At 38.8% G+C, this 17797-nt stretch overlaps 1 protein-coding gene and 1 long non-coding RNA gene across 2 annotated transcripts in view; both read left to right on the forward strand.

Annotated features, from left to right (window-relative positions):
* The window catches only part of LOC137654399 (uncharacterized), a 56373-nt gene extending 45813 nt beyond the window's left edge, over nt 1–10560 (forward strand). The window contains exon 3 of the long non-coding RNA XR_011046631.1: nt 10412–10560. This is a non-coding gene — a long non-coding RNA (uncharacterized lncRNA). The remainder of the gene's footprint in view (nt 1–10411) is intronic.
* The window catches only part of LOC137654763 (probable oligoribonuclease), a 160426-nt gene that overhangs the window by 67454 nt on the left and 75175 nt on the right, over nt 1–17797 (forward strand). The gene's annotated exons all lie outside the window — the stretch shown is intronic.

Consider the following 17797-nt stretch of genomic DNA (forward strand, 5'->3'; position numbering starts at 1 on the left):
AGGGGGGGTGTGCGAGGTTGAATGTCATGTTGAATGGAGAGTTACTTGAGAAGGTGGATCAGTTTAAGTACTTGGGGTCTGTTGTTGCAGCAAATGGTGGAGTGGAAGCAGATGTACGTCAGAGGGTGAATGAAGGATGCAAAGTGTTGGGGGCAGTTAAGGGAGTAGTAAAAAATAGAGGGTTGGGCATGAATGTAAAGAGAGTTCTGTATGAGAAAGTGATTGTACCAACTGTGATGTATGGATCGGAGTTGTGGGGAATAAAAGTGATGGAGGGACAGAAATTGAATGTGTTTGAGTTGAAATGTCTGAGGAGTATGGCTGGTGTATCTCGAGTAGATAGGGTTAGGAACGACGTAGTGAGGGTGAGAACAGGTGTAAGAAATAAGTTAGCAGCTAGAGTGGATATGAATGTGTTGAGGTGGTTTGGCCATGTTGAGAGAATGGAAAATGGCTGTCTGCTAAAGAAGGTCATGAATGCAAGAGTTGATGGGAGAAGTACAAGAGGAAGGCCAAGGTTTGGGTGGATGGATGGAGTGAAGGAAGCTCTGGGTGATAGGAGGATAGATGTGAGAGAGGCAAGAGAGCGTGCTAGAAATAGGAATGAATGGCGAGCGATTGTGACGCAGTTCCGGTAGGCTCTGCTGCTTCCTCCGGTGCCTTGGAAGACCGCGGAGGCAGCAACAGTAGGGGATTCAGCGTTATGAAGCTTCATTTGTCGTGGATAACGGGGGAGGGTGGGCTGTGGCACCCCTAGCAGTACCAGCCGAACTTGGTTGAGTCCCTTGTCAGGCTGGGAAGAACGTAGAGAGGAGAGGTCCCCCTTTTCTATTTCATTGGTTTGATGTCGGCTACCCCCCAAAATTTGGGGAAGTGCCTTGGTATATGTATGTATGTATTATTTTTACTAGCTAAGCTACAACCCTTGTTGGAAAAGTAAGATGCCATAAGCCCAAGGGCTACAGCAGTGAAAAACAGCACAGTGAGGGAAAGAAACAAGGAAATAAATTAACTGCTAGAGAAGTAATGAACAATTGAAATAAAATATTCTAAGAACAATAAAGACATTAGAATAGATCTTTCATATATTAACTATAAAAACTTCCAAAAAAAGTAAGAGGAAGAGAAGTTAGATAGTGTGCTCAAGTGAACCCTCAAGCAGAAAATATGTGAAAGAAAGGAAGAAAGTAATAGATAAAAACCATGTTTACATAGAGTGTATATCTTTATTAACAAATCAAAGCAAATAAGGAATAGATACACGCAAGTGAATAAGCTGATAGATTTGGAAAATGACCGAGGAAAGGAAAATATGTGGTGAACGAAGCCTGTCGTAAGGGGATCCATTTAAAAACTGGGAAGTTCTTATTACAGAGCCTTTGACAGACCCTAAAGTTATATATAGAGTTGGAGATTGAGCGGAAAAGAGGAAGGGATGCATTGATAGGATCTTTTAAGTGATGCCTCTAATAGGGGAAGGTGATCACTTTATTGATGGAGGTGTTAGTAGCAGTATATTCTGTATGAAAATTGCCAGGTTTATTTTTATGTACTTTGTAGCTTGAATATAATGGAAGCTTTTGTGGACCGTTAGGAACATGAGATCGCAAGTTGTTCCCACAGCATGACTTTTGCTTCTTTAATCAGTAAACTTAATTTGGGGCTACTATAGTGTAATTCCTACCATCAGGATTTTACTGTAATGTGATTCCTACCGTACTTTGGGGGTATTAGGTAATTCCTACCAAAGAAGGATAGATATAACATACTTCTTGACACTATTTTAATCTATTCTATTTTAAAAAGTATCCTGAAAAATCCATAAAACACACATTAGCGTAGGTTAGGTAAAATGGTCGTTTTGTTTACACTTTGTTTAGTTGGTTTGGTAACGCTTGATTGAGGTGTTATTCTTGTAATAAAACCTTAGAAGAGGAATATTACATTATTTGGTTGTTTTTTTTTGGTAGGAGTCACCCTATAGTAGATTTGAATCCCCATATGGAGGTAAGAACAGAAATGAGGGTAGGAATCTCACTATAGTAGATTCGAATCCCCATATTGAGGTAGGAACAGAAATAAGGGTAGGAATCACCCCATAGTAGATTTGAATCCCCATATTGAGGTAGGAACAGAAATGAGGGTAGGGATCACCCTATAGTATATTTGAATCCCCATATTGATTAGGAACAGAAAATGAGGGTAGGAATCGCACTATAGTAGATTTGAATCCCCATATTGAGGTAGGAACAGAAATGAGGGTAGGAATCACCCTATAGTATATTTGAATCCCCATATTGAGTAGGAACAGAAAATGAGGGTAGGAATCACACTATAGTAGATTCGAATCCCCATATTGAGGTAGGAACAGAAATGAGGGTAGGAATCACCTTGTAGTATATTTGAATGCCCATATTGAGTAGGAAAAAAAGTGAGGGTAGGAATCACACTATAGTAGATTTGAATCCCCATATTGAGGTAGGAACAGAAAATGAGGGTAGGAATCACACTATAGTAGATTCGAATCCCCATATTGAGGTAGGAACAGAAATGAGGGTAGGAATCACCGTATAGTAGATTTGAATCCCCATATTGAGGTAGGAACAGAAAATGAGGGTAGGAATCACACTATAGTAGATTCGAATCCCCATATTGAGGTAGGAACAGAAATGAGGGTAGGAATCACACTATAGTAGATTTGAATCCCCATATTGAGTAGGAACAGAAATGAGGGTAGGAATCACACTATAGTAGATTTGAATCCCCATATTGAGGTAGGAACAGAAATGAGGGTAGGAATCACACTATAGTAGATTCGAATCCCCATATTGAGGTAGGAACATAAATGAGGGTAGGAATCACACTATAGTAGATTCGAAGCCCCACATTGAGGTAGGAACAGAAATGAGGGTAGGAATCACACTATAGTAGATACGAATCCCCACATTGAGGTAGGAACAGAAATGAGGGTAGGAATCACCCTGTAGTATATTTGAATCCCCATATTGAGGTAGGAACAGAAGTGAGGGTAGGAATCACACTATAGTAGATTTGAATCCCCATATTGAGGTAGGGACAGAAATTAGGGTAGGAACCAGACTATAGTAGATTTGAATCCCCATATGGAGGTAGGAACAGAAATGAGGGTAGGAATCTCACTATAGTAGATTCGAATCCCCATATTGAGGTAGGAACAGAAATGAGGGTAGGAATCACCTTATAGTAGATTTGAATCCCCATATTGAGGTAGGAACAGAAAATGAGGGTAGGAATCACACTATTATACATTTGAATCCCCATATTGAGGTAGGAACAGAAATGAGGGTAGGAATCACACTATAGTAGATTTGAATCCCCATATTGAGTAGGAATAGAAGTGAGGGTAGGAATCACTCTATAGTAGATTCGAATCCCCATATTGAGGTAGGAACAGAAATGAGGGTAGGAATCACACTATAGTAGATTTGAATCCCCATATTGAGGTAGGAACAGCAAATGAGGGTAGGAATCACACTATAATACATTTGAATCCCCATATTGAGGTAGGAACAGAAATGAGGGTAGGAATTACACTATAGTAGATTTGAATCCCCATATTGAGGTAGGAACAGAAAATGAGGGTAGGAATCACACTATAGTAGATTTGAATCCCCATATTGAGGTAGGAACAGAAATGAAGGTAGGAATCACACTATAGTAGATTTGAATCCCCATATTGAGGTAGGAACAAAAATGAAGGTAGGAATCACACTATAGTAGATTTGAATCCCCATATTGAGGTAGGAACAGAAAATGAGGGTAGGAATCACACTATAGTAGATTTGAATCCCCATATTGAGGTAGGAACCGAAATGAAGGTAGGAATCACACTATAGTAGATTTGAATCTCCATATTGAGGTAGGAACAAAAAATGAGGGTAGGAATCACACTATAATACATTTGAATCCCCATATTGAGGTAGGAACAGAAATGAGGGTAGGAATCACACTATAGTAGATTTGAATCCCCATATTGAGGTAGGAACAGAAAATGAGGGTAGGAATCACACTATAGTAGATTTGAATCCCCATATTGAGGTAGGAACAGAAGTGAGGGTAGGAATCACACTATAGTAGATTTGAATCCCCATATTGAGGTAGGAACAGAAGTGAGGGTAGGAATCACACTATAGTAGATTTGAATCCCCATATTGAGGTAGGAACAGAAATGAGGGTAGAAATCACACTATAGTAGATTTGAATCCCCATATTGAGGTAGGAACAGAAATGAGGGTAGGAATCACCCTATAGTATATTTGAATCCCCATATTGAGGTAGGAACAGAAATGAGGGTAGGAATCACACACTATAGTAGATTTGAATCCCCATATTGAGGTAGGAACAGAAATGAGGGTAGGAATCACACTATAGTAGATTTGAATCCCCATATTGAGGTAGGAACAGAAAATGAGGGTAGGAATCACACTATAGTAGATTTGAATCCCCATATTGAGGTAGGAACAGAAGTGAGGGTAGGAATCACCGTATAGTAGATTTGAATCCCCATATTGAGGTAGGAACAGAAATGAGGGTAGGAATCACACTATAGTAGATTTGGATCCCCATATTGAGGTAGGAACAGAAATGAGGGTAGGAATCACATTTTAGTAGATTTGAATCCCCATATTGAGGTAGGGACAGAAATTAGGGTAGGAATCACACTATAGTAGATTTGAATCCCCATATTGAGGTAGGAACAGAAGTGAGGGTAGGAATCACCCTATAGTAGATTTGAATCCCCATATTGAGGTAGGAACAGAAATGAGGGTAGGAATCACCCTATAGTAGATTTGAATCCCCATATTGAGGTAGGAACAGAAATGAGGGTAGGAATCACCCTATAGTAGATTTGAATCCCCATATTGAGGTAGGAACAGTAATGAGGGTAGGAATCACACTATAGTAGATTTGAATCCCCATATTGAGGTAGGAACAGAAATGAGGGTAGGAATCACATTTTAGTAGATTTGAATCCCCATATTGAGCCCATATTGAGGTAGGAACAGAAATGAGGGTAGGAATCACCGTATAGTAGATTTGAATCCCCATATTGAGGTAGGAACAGAAATGAGGGTAGGAATCACACTATAGTAGATTTGAATCCCCATATTGAGGTAGGAACAGAAATGAGGGTAGGAATCACATTTTAGTAGATTTGAATCCCCATATTGAGGTAGGAACAGAAATGAGGGTAGGAATCACATTTTAGTAGATTTGAATCCCCATATTGAGGTAGGAACAGAAGTGAGGGTAGGAATCACCGTATAGTAGATTTGAATCCCCATATTGAGGTAGGAACAGAAGTGAGGGTAGGAATCACCGTATAGTAGATTTGAATCCCCATATTGAGGTAGGAACAGAAATGAGGGTAGGAATCACCGTATAGTAGATTTGAATCCCCATATTGAGGTAGGAACAGAAATGAGGGTAGGAATCACCGTATAGTAGATTTGAATCCCCATATTGAGGTAGGAACAGAAATGAGGGTAGAAATCACACTATAGTAGATTTGAATCCCCATATTGAGGTAGGAACAGAAGTGAGGGTAGGAATCACCGTATAGTAGATTTGAATCCCCATATTGAGGTAGGAACAGAAGTGAGGGTAGGAATCACCGTATAGTAGATTTGAATCCCCATATTGAGGTAGGAACAGAAATGAGGGTAGGAATCACCGTATAGTAGATTTGAATCCCCATATTGAGGTAGGAACAGAAATGAGGGTAGGAATCACCGTATAGTAGATTTGAATCCCCATATTGAGGTAGGAACAGAAGTGAGGGTAGGAATCCCACTATAGTAGATTTGAATCCCCATATTGAGGTAGGAACAGAAGTGAGGGGAGGAATTGCCCTATAGTAGATTTGAATCCCCATATTGAGGTAGGAACAGAAGTGAGGGTAGGAATCGCCCTATAGTAGATTTGAATCCCCATATTGAGGTAGGAACAGAAGTGAGGGTAGGAATCGCCCTATAGTAGATTTGAATCCCCATATGGAGGTAGGAACAGAAGTGAGGGTAGGAATCGCCCTATAGTAGATTTGAATCCCCATATGGAGGTAGGGACAGAAGTGAGGGTAGGAATCGCCCTATAGTAGATTTGAATCCCCATATGGAGGTAGGAACAGAAGTGAGGGTAGGAATCGCCCTATAGTAGATTTGAATCCCCATATGGAGGTAGGAACACAAGTGAGGGTAGGAATCACCCTATAGTAGATTTGAATCCCTATATGGAGGTAAGAACAGAAATGAAGGTGGGAATCACCCTATAGTAGATTTGAATCCCCATATTGAGGTAGGAACAGAAAATGAGGGTAGGAATCATCGTATAGTAGATTTGAATCCCCATATTGAGGTAGGAACAGAAAATGAGGGTAGGAATCACACTATAGTAGATTTGAATCCCCATATTGAGGTAGGAACAGAAAATGAGGGTAGGAATCACACTATAGTAGATTTGAATCCCCATATTGAGGTAGGAACAGAAAATGAGGGTAGGAATCACACTATAGTAGATTTGAATCCCCATATTGAGGTAGGAACAGAAAAGAGGGTAGGAATCATCGTATAGTAGATTTGAATCCCCACATTGAGGTAGAAACAGAAAATGAGGGTAGGAATCACACTATAGTAGATTTGAATCCCCACATTGAGGTAAGAACAGAAAATGAGGGTAGGAATCACACTATAGTAGATTTGAATCCCCACATTGAGGTAGGAACAGAAATGAGGGTAGGAATCAGACTGTAGTAGATTTGAATCCACATATTGAGGTAGGAACAGAAAAGAGGGTAGGAATCATCGTATAGTAGATTTGAATCCCCACATTGAGGTAGGAACAGAAATGAGGGTAGGAATCACCCTATAGTAGATTTGAATCCCCACATTGAGGTAGGAACAGAAATGAGGGTAGGAATCAGACTATAGTAGATTTGAATCCCCATATTGAGGTAGGAACAGAAATGAAGGTAGGAATCACCGTATAGTTGATTTGAATCCCCATATTGAGGTAGGAACAGAAATGAGGGTAGGAATCACCGTATAGTAGATTTGAATCCCCATATTGAGCTAGGAACAGAAATGAGGGTAGGAATCACCGTATAGTAGATTTGAATCCCCATATTGAGCTAGGAACAGAAATGAGGGTAGGAATCACCGTATAGTAGATTTGAATCCCCACATTGAGGTAGGAACAGAAATGAAGGTAGGAATCACACTATAGTAGATTTGAATCCCCATATTGAGGTAGGAACAGAAATGAGGGTAGGAATCACCGTATAGTAGATTTGAATCCCCATATTGAGCTAGGAACAGAAATGAGGGTAGGAATCACCGTATAGTAGATTTGAATCCCCATATTGAGCTAGGAACAGAAATGAGGGTAGGAATCACCGTATAGTAGATTTGAATCTCCACATTGAGGTAGGAACAGAAAATGGGGGAAGGAATCACACTATAGTATATTTGAATCCCCACATTGAGGTAGGAACAGAAAATGAGGGTAGGAATCGCACTATAGTAAATTTGAATCCCCATATTGAGGTAGGAACAGAAGTGAGGGTAGGAATCACCCTATAGTAGATTTGAATCCCCATATTGAGGTAGGAACAGAAATGAGGGTAGGAATCACACTATAGTAGATACGAATCCCCACATTGAGGTAGGAACAGAAAGTGAGGGTAGGAATCGCACTATAGTAAATTTGAATCCCCACATTGAGGTAGGAACAGAAAATGAGGGTAGGAATCGCACTATAGTAGATTTGAATCCCCATATTGAGGTAGGAACAGAAATGAGGGTAGGAATCACACTATAGTAGATTTGAATCCCCATATTGAGGTAGGAACAGAAATGAGGGTAGGAATCACACTATAGTAGATTTGAATCCCCATATTGAGCTAGGAACAGAAATGAGGGTAGGAATCACACTATAGTAGATTTGAATCTCCACATTGAGGTAGGAACAGAAAATGAGGGTAGGAATCACACTATAGTATATTTGAATCCCCACATTGAGGTAGGAACAGAAAATGAGGGTAGGAATCACACTATAGTAGATACGAATCCCCACATTGAGGTAGGAACAGAAAATGAGGGTAGGAATCGCACTATAGTAAATTTGAATCCCCATATTGAGGTAGGAACAGAAGTGAGGGTAGGAATCACCCTATAGTAGATTTGAATCCCCATATTGAGGTAGGAACAGAAAATAAGGGTAGGAATCACACTATAGTAGATACGAATCCCCACATTGAGGTAGGAACAGAAAATGAGGGTAGGAATCGCACTATAGTAAATTTGAATCCCCATATTGAGGTAGGAACAGAAAATGAGGGTAGGAATCGCACTATAGTAGATTTGAATCCCCATATTGAGGTAGGAACAGAAATGAGGGTAGGAATCACACTATAGTAGATTTGAATCCCCATATTGAGGTAGGAACAGAAATGAGGGTAGGAATCACACTATAGTAGATTTGAATCCCCATATTGAGGTAGGAACAGAAATGAGGGTAGGAATCACACTATAGTAGATTTGAATCCCCACATTGAGGTAGGAACAGAAAATGAGGGTAGGAATCACACTATAGTAGATACGAATCCCCACATTGAGGTAGGAACAGAAAATGAGGGTAGGAATCGCACTATAGTAAATTTGAATCCCCATATTGAGGTAGGAACAGAAAATGAGGGTAGGAATCGCACTATAGTAGATTTGAATCCCCATATTGAGGTAGGAACAGAAATGAGGGTAGGAATCACACTATAATACATTTGAATCCCCATATTGAGGTAGGAACAGAAATGAGGGTAGGAATCACACTATAGTAGATTTGAATCCCCACATTGAGGTAGGAACAGAAAATGAGGGTAGGAATCACACTATAGTAGATACGAATCCCCACATTGAGGTAGGAACAGAAAATGAGGGTAGGAATCGCACTATAGTAAATTTGAATCCCCATATTGAGGTAGGAACAGAAAATGAGGGTAGGAATCGCACTATAGTAGATTTGAATCCCCATATTGAGGTAGGAACAGAAATGAGGGTAGGAATCACACTATAGTAGATTTGAATCCCCATATTGAGGTAGGAACAGAAATGAGGGTAGGAATCACACTATAGTAGATTTGAATCCCCATATTGAGGTTGGAACAGAAGTGAGGGTAGGAATCACACTATAGTAGATTTGAATCCCCATATTGAGGTAGGAATCACCCTATAGTAGATTCGAATCCTCATATTGAGGTAGGAACAGAAAATGAGGGTAGGAATCACCCTATAGTAGATTCGAATCCCCATATTGAGGTAGGAACAGAAAATGAAGGTAGGAATCACCCAATAGTAGATTCGAATCCCCATATTGAGGTAGGAACAGAAAATGAGGGTAGGAATCACCCTATAGTAGATTCGAATCCCCATATTGAGGTAGGAACAGAGAATGAGGGTAGGAATCACCCTATAGTAATTTAGATTCGAATCCCCATATTGAGGTAGGAACCGAAAATGAGGGTAGGAATCACCCTATAGTAGATTCGAATCCCCATATTGAGGTAGGAACAGAGAATGAGGGTAGGAATCACCCTATAGTAATTTAGATTCGAATCCTCATATTGAGGTAGGAACAGAAAATGAGGGTAGGAATCACCCTATAGTAGATTCGAATCCCCATATTGAGGTAGGAACAGAGAATGAGGGTAGGAATCACCCTATAGTAATTTAGATTCGAATCCCCATATTGAGCTAGGAACAGAAATGAGGGTAGGAATCACCGTATAGTAGATTTGAATCTCCACATTGAGGTAGGAACAGAAAATGAGGGTAGGAATCACCCTTTAGTAGATTTGAATCCCCATTTTGAGGTAGGAACAGAAATGAAGGTAGGAATCATTCTATAATAGATTTGAAAACCCATATTGAGGTAGGAACAGAAATGAGGGTAGGAATCACACTATAGTAGCACCCTTAATTCTCTATTGCTACTAGTTTTCTTCTTTTTCTCATAATCTTGAAGTAAATTACTGCTGATATGGTACTTTTGATTACATGAAATTATATCATTGCTGTAAATTGTTCTTCACACTCCCCAAGAGAGATTAGCTCACCAAATGTTCAGCTGGTCTCCACAAGGCACTAGAAGAGTTGGAAGATCCAGGCCTACATGGCTGAGGACTATGAAGTGCGAAGTAGGAGATGGTGAATGGAGAATTATTGAATTAATAGCTCAAGATAGAGATGATTGGTGAAATCCAACCGAGGCCCTTAGCGTCAATAGGCGTGGGAGGAGATGATAATGTACATTGCATTTAATTTACATGTGATTTATGTTGTTATAGTTTGTCATTAATGTTTTGTTACTATTTATTTTTCAGTCTTGAAGAGACGAGAGAGGAATTGGAAGAATTCCAAAATGGAAGTCGAGAGTTGGAGGCCGAGCTCGAGGCTCAGCTGGAACAAGCCGAAAACCGCTGCTCTGAGTACAAGTCTCAGATTAATAGGCTAGCGATTGAGAACGATTCTCTTAAGGTAAGGAATTTAATAATTATATCTTGTAAATGTTTCTCCCAAGGTAAGGAATCCAGTGATTATTTCCTGTATTTTTACTCAATTCTTTGAAGGTAAGGAATTCAGAAATTATTTCTATTTCTAAACGTGAACATAGATTATTCTTATTATTATCACTAGCTAAGCTACAACCCTAGTTGGGAAAGCAAGATGTTTTAAGCCCAAGGACTCCAACAGGGAAAAATAGCCCATTGAGGAAAGGAAATAGATAAATGGTAGAAGTAATGAACAAGTAAAATAAAATATTTTAAGAATAATAACATTAAAACATATTTCATATATAAATTATAAAAAGACTTATGTCAGCGTGTTCAACATAACATTTGCTGCAAGTTTGGACTTTTGAAGTTCCACTGATTCAACTACCCGATTATGAAGATCATTCCACAACTTGGTCACAGCTGGAATAAAACTTCTACCGTGTAGTATTGAGCCTCATGATGGAGAAGGCCCGACTCTTAAAATTAACTATGACACCATAATTGTCTCAGGAGACTCTCCTGCTGTCATCACCTTTCTCAAATTCCTCCACCTCCCTTTCAAAGTAATTATTCTTCGACCAGCCTTGAAATAATAATGGTAATACATCAATAACAATATTTCTATTGTAAGAAAAAATTAGTACCCCTCTTCACCTCGGTTCTACAGTAACAAGACTAAAAGAAAATTGGATTTGAAAAGACAAGATCGCACCCCAGTGGAGTGTTGTTTGGGCGTGATTCTATCTTGGTCGTAATATTAGGCAGGCAGTTAATTCTAATAGCCAGGCCTTCTCCATCATGAGGCTCAATACTACACAGTATTCTAGAAGTTTTATTCCAGCTGTGACCAAGTTGTGGAATGATCTTCCTAATCGGGTAGTTGAATCAGTAGAACTTCAAAAGTTCAAAGTTGGAGCAAATGTTTTTATGTTGACCAGGCTGACATGAGTCTTTTTATTGTTTATATATGACATATCTAATTTTGACGTTGTTAATAGTTTATATAGGACATATCTGTTTTGATGCTGTTACTGTTTTTAGAATTATATATTGTTAATTTATTCTCATCATTTATTTATTTCCTTATTTCCTTTCCTCACTGGGCTATTTTTACCTATTGGAGCCCTTGGGCTTATAGCATCTTGCTTTTCTAACTAGGGTTGTAGCTTGGCTAGTAATAATAATAATAATAATAATAATAATAATAATAATAATAATAATAATAATAATAAGGGGCGCCCAGCGTTGACGAGGGCACGCAACCATATTTTGTTGAGTACTCTACTCTTCCACTTTTCAAGCTTCCATCCATTGAAAAATCCCAACACACTTCTTTCGTCGTCTTGCTGGAGCCGTCGAGGTCACCGTGAAGAAATACAAGTCCCTATAAGCTTTTAGTTGTAATTATGTACCCGTTATCATTGAGGTATATTCTTTATCATTTTCGTTAAGGTTTTGATGTACAGTGTTTATCCTATTGTGTGGCTAGAGTTGAAGTTAGTACTGTACATTATTCAGTTTTTGGCGCAGTTTCTGCCTGAATTCTCTTCTGGGACAGGCGGTCTTCAAGAAAATTTGCCTTGCAAACAATTCTACGTACAAACAGCTTCTTGGAACCAATTAAGTTTGTAAGTTTAAGGCCTTCTGTATTTATCTTTGCTCTTATTAATTGACGTTTAAGGTATTCTAATTGGTCTTCATGATGTAACTTCCATATTCACTTTTCTGACATTGTTCTTCATCCCTTCTCATCACATACCCAATCCATCTCCGCCAGTTTATTTTTTATTAGCAACGAGATACCTAATCTTTCTGAAACTAGATCATTGTTTGCAGGTATTATCGAATATGGTTTTCTTTTTAAGTTGCCATTAATAAGAGAATAGTATAGAGCATTTAAACTGTTTTATACACATTTACTTATTTTCTTGCGATATCTTTCCACATCATCCACGCTGTTGCTGTTAATTGCTCCTGTACCCGTGCAAGGTAGAAAAAAAATGTTCTTCCATTTTTAAGGGAGGAGGCTATTTCACTCATTCTTCCCCATTTGCTCTTCATAAATATTATTAGCAGTTCTTGATGACTGGTGAGTGTCAGTCATTTTGTGATGATTGATTGTTCCCTGTGACTGTGAGGCATTTACTTATTAAGTGTCCCAGTCTTGTGGGTATCAGGGAACAATTCCTCTCTGAAGCTCGTGCTGAGGATAGCAGGTACAGTACATCCTCACTAAGATTCTTGGAGGGGTCATTTTTTATGATGCCAGTAGCATCTTTTTAAGTTCATATTAGAAGCTGGCCTCCTTACTCGTTTTTTAATATATTAGATTTTGAATTTAATTGTTAAGTTATTTATTTATTTCTGTTTTTATTTTAGTTTTTTATCTTAGTCATTGATTGATAATTAAGCACACTTAAATCGGGGTAATTGACCATTGATGTTATGATGCCAGATAATTACAAATCATTCATTCATTCTTGCATGTTTTCCAGTCTCTATCTTCTTGTGACACCATTCGTACCATTTAATAAACAGTAAAACTTTCTGGGCTGTACTTTTTCCTTCACTTCATTTTCAGTCGTCATAGACATTGATTTTCAGTCTTCATTTCTCCATGCTGTACCGCCTTTCCATCTTTTGAATCATTCCAAGACCTCTCCCTCTCATTCTGCAGTTCAACTTAGGGAATCAGCATAAAGCAATTTTCAGGATCTCTCTTCGTTCACTATTTTTAAGTTTCATCTCATAACTATAATGAATGGCAAATGATCTAAGGCTGATCCTTGATTCATACCAACATGTACTTGAAGGTATTTTGATGCATTTGCCACTGACTTTACTCTAGATTTTGCATTTTTGTACTGCAAGTATCACTATAGTCCATTTCTTTTAGCGATGCATATTTGCACCGACTCGCAGCGGTGCCCTTTTAGCTCGGAAAAGTTTCCGGATCGCTGATTGGTTGGACGAGATAATTCCAACCAATCAGCGATCACGAAACTTTTCCGAGCTAAAAGGGTACCGCTGCGAGTCGGTGCAAATATGCATCGCTAAAAGAAATGGACTATAGCTGAATGTGTCATTCTGGCACCCTATAGTATAGACGCTGTCTGAGCAAAGATCTGGCAGTGATTTGACTTGTCTGAAAGCGTTGTACATGTTACAGATATTGTTGATTGAGAGTGAAAATGCAGAAAAATGTCTGCTCTGAGTGTGTCTTAAATCCCCCCCCCCTTCCATTTTTCCATCTTGTCCAACCTCTTTAACATTTTCTTTGTGCTACTGGAGGGGGGTGGGGGCTGGGAATTCCCTTCTATTGCTTATGGATGCTGAGTGGCTCTCCTGGCCCCGGTTCATAAAATCATATATACCTGTTTCAGACGTTAGCAATTTCTCCACGTATTCAACTTAATCACAGCCTTCCGCCTTCTTTCTTCCTTCTCTCGCCTTCTTTCTTCCTTCTCTCACCTTCTTTCTTCCTTCTCTCACCTTCTTTCTTCCTTCTCTCTCCTTCCTTCCTTCCTTCTCTATCCTTCCTTCCTTCCTTCTCTCTCCTTCCTTCCTTCCTTCCTTCCTTCTCTCTCCTTCCTTCCTTCCTTCTTTCCTTCCTTCCTTCCTTCCTTCTTTCCTTCCTTCTATTGCCTTCTTCCTTCCTTCTATCGCTTTCTTCCTTCTCTCCTTCTTTCTTTCTCTCTCTCCTTCTTTCTTTCTCTCGCCTTCTTTCTTCTTTCTCTCATCTTTCTTCCTTCTCTCTTCTTTCTTCCTTCTCTCTTCTTTCTTCCTTCTCTCTTCTTTCTTCCTTCCTTCCTTCTCTCTCCTTCCTTCCTTCTCTCTCCTTCCTTCCTTCCTTCTCTCTCCTTCCTTCCTTCCTTCCTTCCTTCCTTCTCTCTCCTTCCTTCCTTCCTTCTTTCCTTCCTTCTATTGCCTTCTTCCTTCCTTCTATCGCTTTCTTCCTTCTCTCCTTCTTTCTTTCTTTCTCTCCTTCTTTCTTTCTCTCGCCTTCTTTCTTCTTTCTCTCATCTTTCTTCCTTCTCTCTTCTTTCTTCCTTCTCTCTCCTTCCTTCCTTCCTTCCTTCTCTCTTCTTTCTTCCTTCCTTCCTTCTCTGGGGGCTAATCATGTGGGAGTATGACGTCACTGGTTGAGATAAACAGATGGTGTGTTAGTGATGGTATTGTCAGGGCCTGTGGGAGGGGTCTGGGATGAGGATGGTAGTGGAGACAGTATTATCACTCAGATATGGTTTTTCAGTGGCCCAGCTGAGTCCAATAAAGCCTTTTCTTTTCTTTACTGCACTGTCTTTCACTGATTGGCAGAATGATGCTTGTGATATTTTAGCTGAATGTTCGTTATATGTTAAATTACAAGAATCTTAGGTAGGTTTCAACCCAGTTTGTGTTTGTATTTTATACATAGTTTATCATTCAAGTTAGTCTTTTAATTAAATTTTATAAGGTCCAGTAATGATTTAAACAAGAAAATACAATTGTATGCATTTGTTATAGAATGTACTTACAGTACACAAGAAGCAACATTATATAGGATATCACATATAACCAGTGACTCATGTGGTTTCTCATACCAAGAAATTCTCTCTCTCTCTCTCTCTCTCTCTCTCTCTCTCTCTCTCTCTCTCTCTCTCTCTCTCTCTCTCATGACATTTTTCTTCTATGACCGTACATAGTTCTCCTTTCCTGTTTCTGACATCCATTTATAAAGATATTAAATTGACATGAATATACAAAAATACTATAGCTAAGGCCCATAAATCAGTTTCAATTCGCATAATATAAAGTACCCATTTCTTTTGTTATTATTATTATTGTTATTTTTATTACTTGGCCAAGCTACAACTCTATTTGGAAAAGCAGCATGCTATAAGCCCAAGGGCTCCAACAGGGAAAGTAGCCCATTGAGGAAATGAATAAACTACGAGAAGTAACTAATAATTGAATTAAATCTTTCACATATAAACTATAAAAACTTTAAAAAAAGGAAACGAGAGGAAGAGAAATAAGATAGAATAGTGGCTCGAGTGTCCCCTCAAGCAAGAGTACTCAAATCCAAGACAGTGGAAGACCATAGTACAAAGGCTATGGCATTACCCAAGACTAGAGAACTGTTACTGCCCTGTATTGTTAATTTATTCTCCTCAAAGTAAATTTTAACCTTTTCCTATCTAAACTTTTTATTTTTCTCATTTGCTTTCCTCTTGTATGAATGTACAGATTTTTTTCTTCCATTTATTGAATTAAAAGTTCAAGATAGAGACGACTGGTGAAATGTAACTGAGGCCCTTTGCGTCAATAGCCGTAGGAGGAGATGATGATGCAACAGAACCTCTAATAACATACAATTGTCCTTTAGACCTTATCTCCTTATCCCACCTTTTATTGTTTTCATTCTCTCTTTCTGTCACCGATACCCCCAAACGCCTCTTGGTTTCTTTAGGACTTACTGTCACACCCTTCATTCCATCTTATATCTTGACTTAGAGGTAGTAGGTTGGCTAGGGCACCAGCCACCCGTTGAGATACCACCACTAGAGAGTTACTGGATCCTTTGATTGGCTAGACAGTACTACATTTGATCCCTCTCTCTGGTTATGGCTCATTTTTTCTTTGCTTACACACACTAAATAGTCTAGCCTATTCTTTCCATATTCTCCTCTGTACTCATACACAACGCTGAGATTACCAAACAGTTCTTCACTCAAATTACTGCACTATAATTGTTCAGTGGCTACTCTCCTCTTGGTAAAGGTAGAAGAGACTTTAGCTATGGTAAGCAGCTCTTCTAGAAGGACACTCCAAAATCAATCCATTGTTCTCTAGTCTTGGGTAGTGCCATAGCTTCTGTACCATGGTCTTTGTCTTGGGTCAGAGTTCTCTTGCTTGAGGGTACACTGGGGTACGCCATTTCTATGTTGTTTCTCTTCCTCTTGTTTTTATGAAGTTTTATATTTTGTATTTGATAGATCTAATTTAATGTTGCTAATTATCTTTAAATATTTTTTATTATTACATGTTATGTAGTTTATTTATTTCCTTGTTTCCTTTCCTCACTGTGCAATTTTTCCCTGTTAGAACCCTCTAGCTTATAGCATCATGCTTTTTCAACTGGGGTTGTAGCTTAGCTATTCATAATAATAATAACAACAAATAATGATCAATAAGATCTTTCAGTCTCTCCATTTCTCACCATTATGTACTCCAACTTGCCCTTCCATCTACTCTGTCCCAAAACATAAACAAACTCTATTCATCACCAATATTTACTTTCCTAGACTTTCTTCTTCTTCTTCTTCTTCTTCGGGAACCTAACCCTTCCAGCAGTCAATCCCCTGTGCAAACATATTTCAACAAGATTCACTCTATTTGGTCCAAAAATCCCATGCCCACCAACAAATGGATCTCTCTCTCTCTCTCTCTCTCTCTCTCTCTCTCTCTCTCTCTCTCTCTCTCTCTCTCTCTCTCTCTCTCTCTCCAAAGATTCACAGTAGCTGATATATGTAAAGAATTGTTGACATAATTTGCTCAATGAAATTCTCAAGCGTTATTCTCATTTTAGTAGATATAAAACAAAATCTCTCTCTCTCTCTCTCTCTCTCTCTCTCTCTCTCTCTCTCTCTCTCTCTCTCTCTCACAAACCTCAGACTCACCAGAAGAGATTCTTCTTCAGTCATACGTCTGCCCCTGACTTGCCCACACTATCGGAGACACTCCTATATTGGTGTTATCTCAATAATCCTTGAGAGTCCTTTTTACCCCCAATCCTACACCCGAGAGATCTTGATGATAAGGATCATTCCTACCTCTTTCCAATGTCTATAGGTACCCATCTCAGTGTCCTTTACCCCTCTGGTGTTTCAGGGTTCGGTTAATTAGAACCGAATTATCAAGATTTTTCATATTTTGACAAAATGGAGCTCTTATGTACTGTATATATTTTATATGTACATACTCATACGCACGCATGCGTTATGTATATTATACACACATATATATTATTTATTCAAATAAGCCATTTATTTTTGATACATTGGCTGGATTCTGTTAGGAGTGGTTCCAAGCCTTGGGACTCTGATCCCAAGGTCGATAAGAGAATCCAGACAGTAATGTATTGAAATATACGACTTATTTGAGTATGAAAAACACGTCTATATGTGCAAAAAATTATCATATATATATATTATATATATATATATATTA

This window comes from Palaemon carinicauda, chromosome 15 (genome assembly GCF_036898095.1).
Source record: "Palaemon carinicauda isolate YSFRI2023 chromosome 15, ASM3689809v2, whole genome shotgun sequence".
Lineage (NCBI taxonomy): Eukaryota > Metazoa > Arthropoda > Malacostraca > Decapoda > Palaemonidae > Palaemon > Palaemon carinicauda.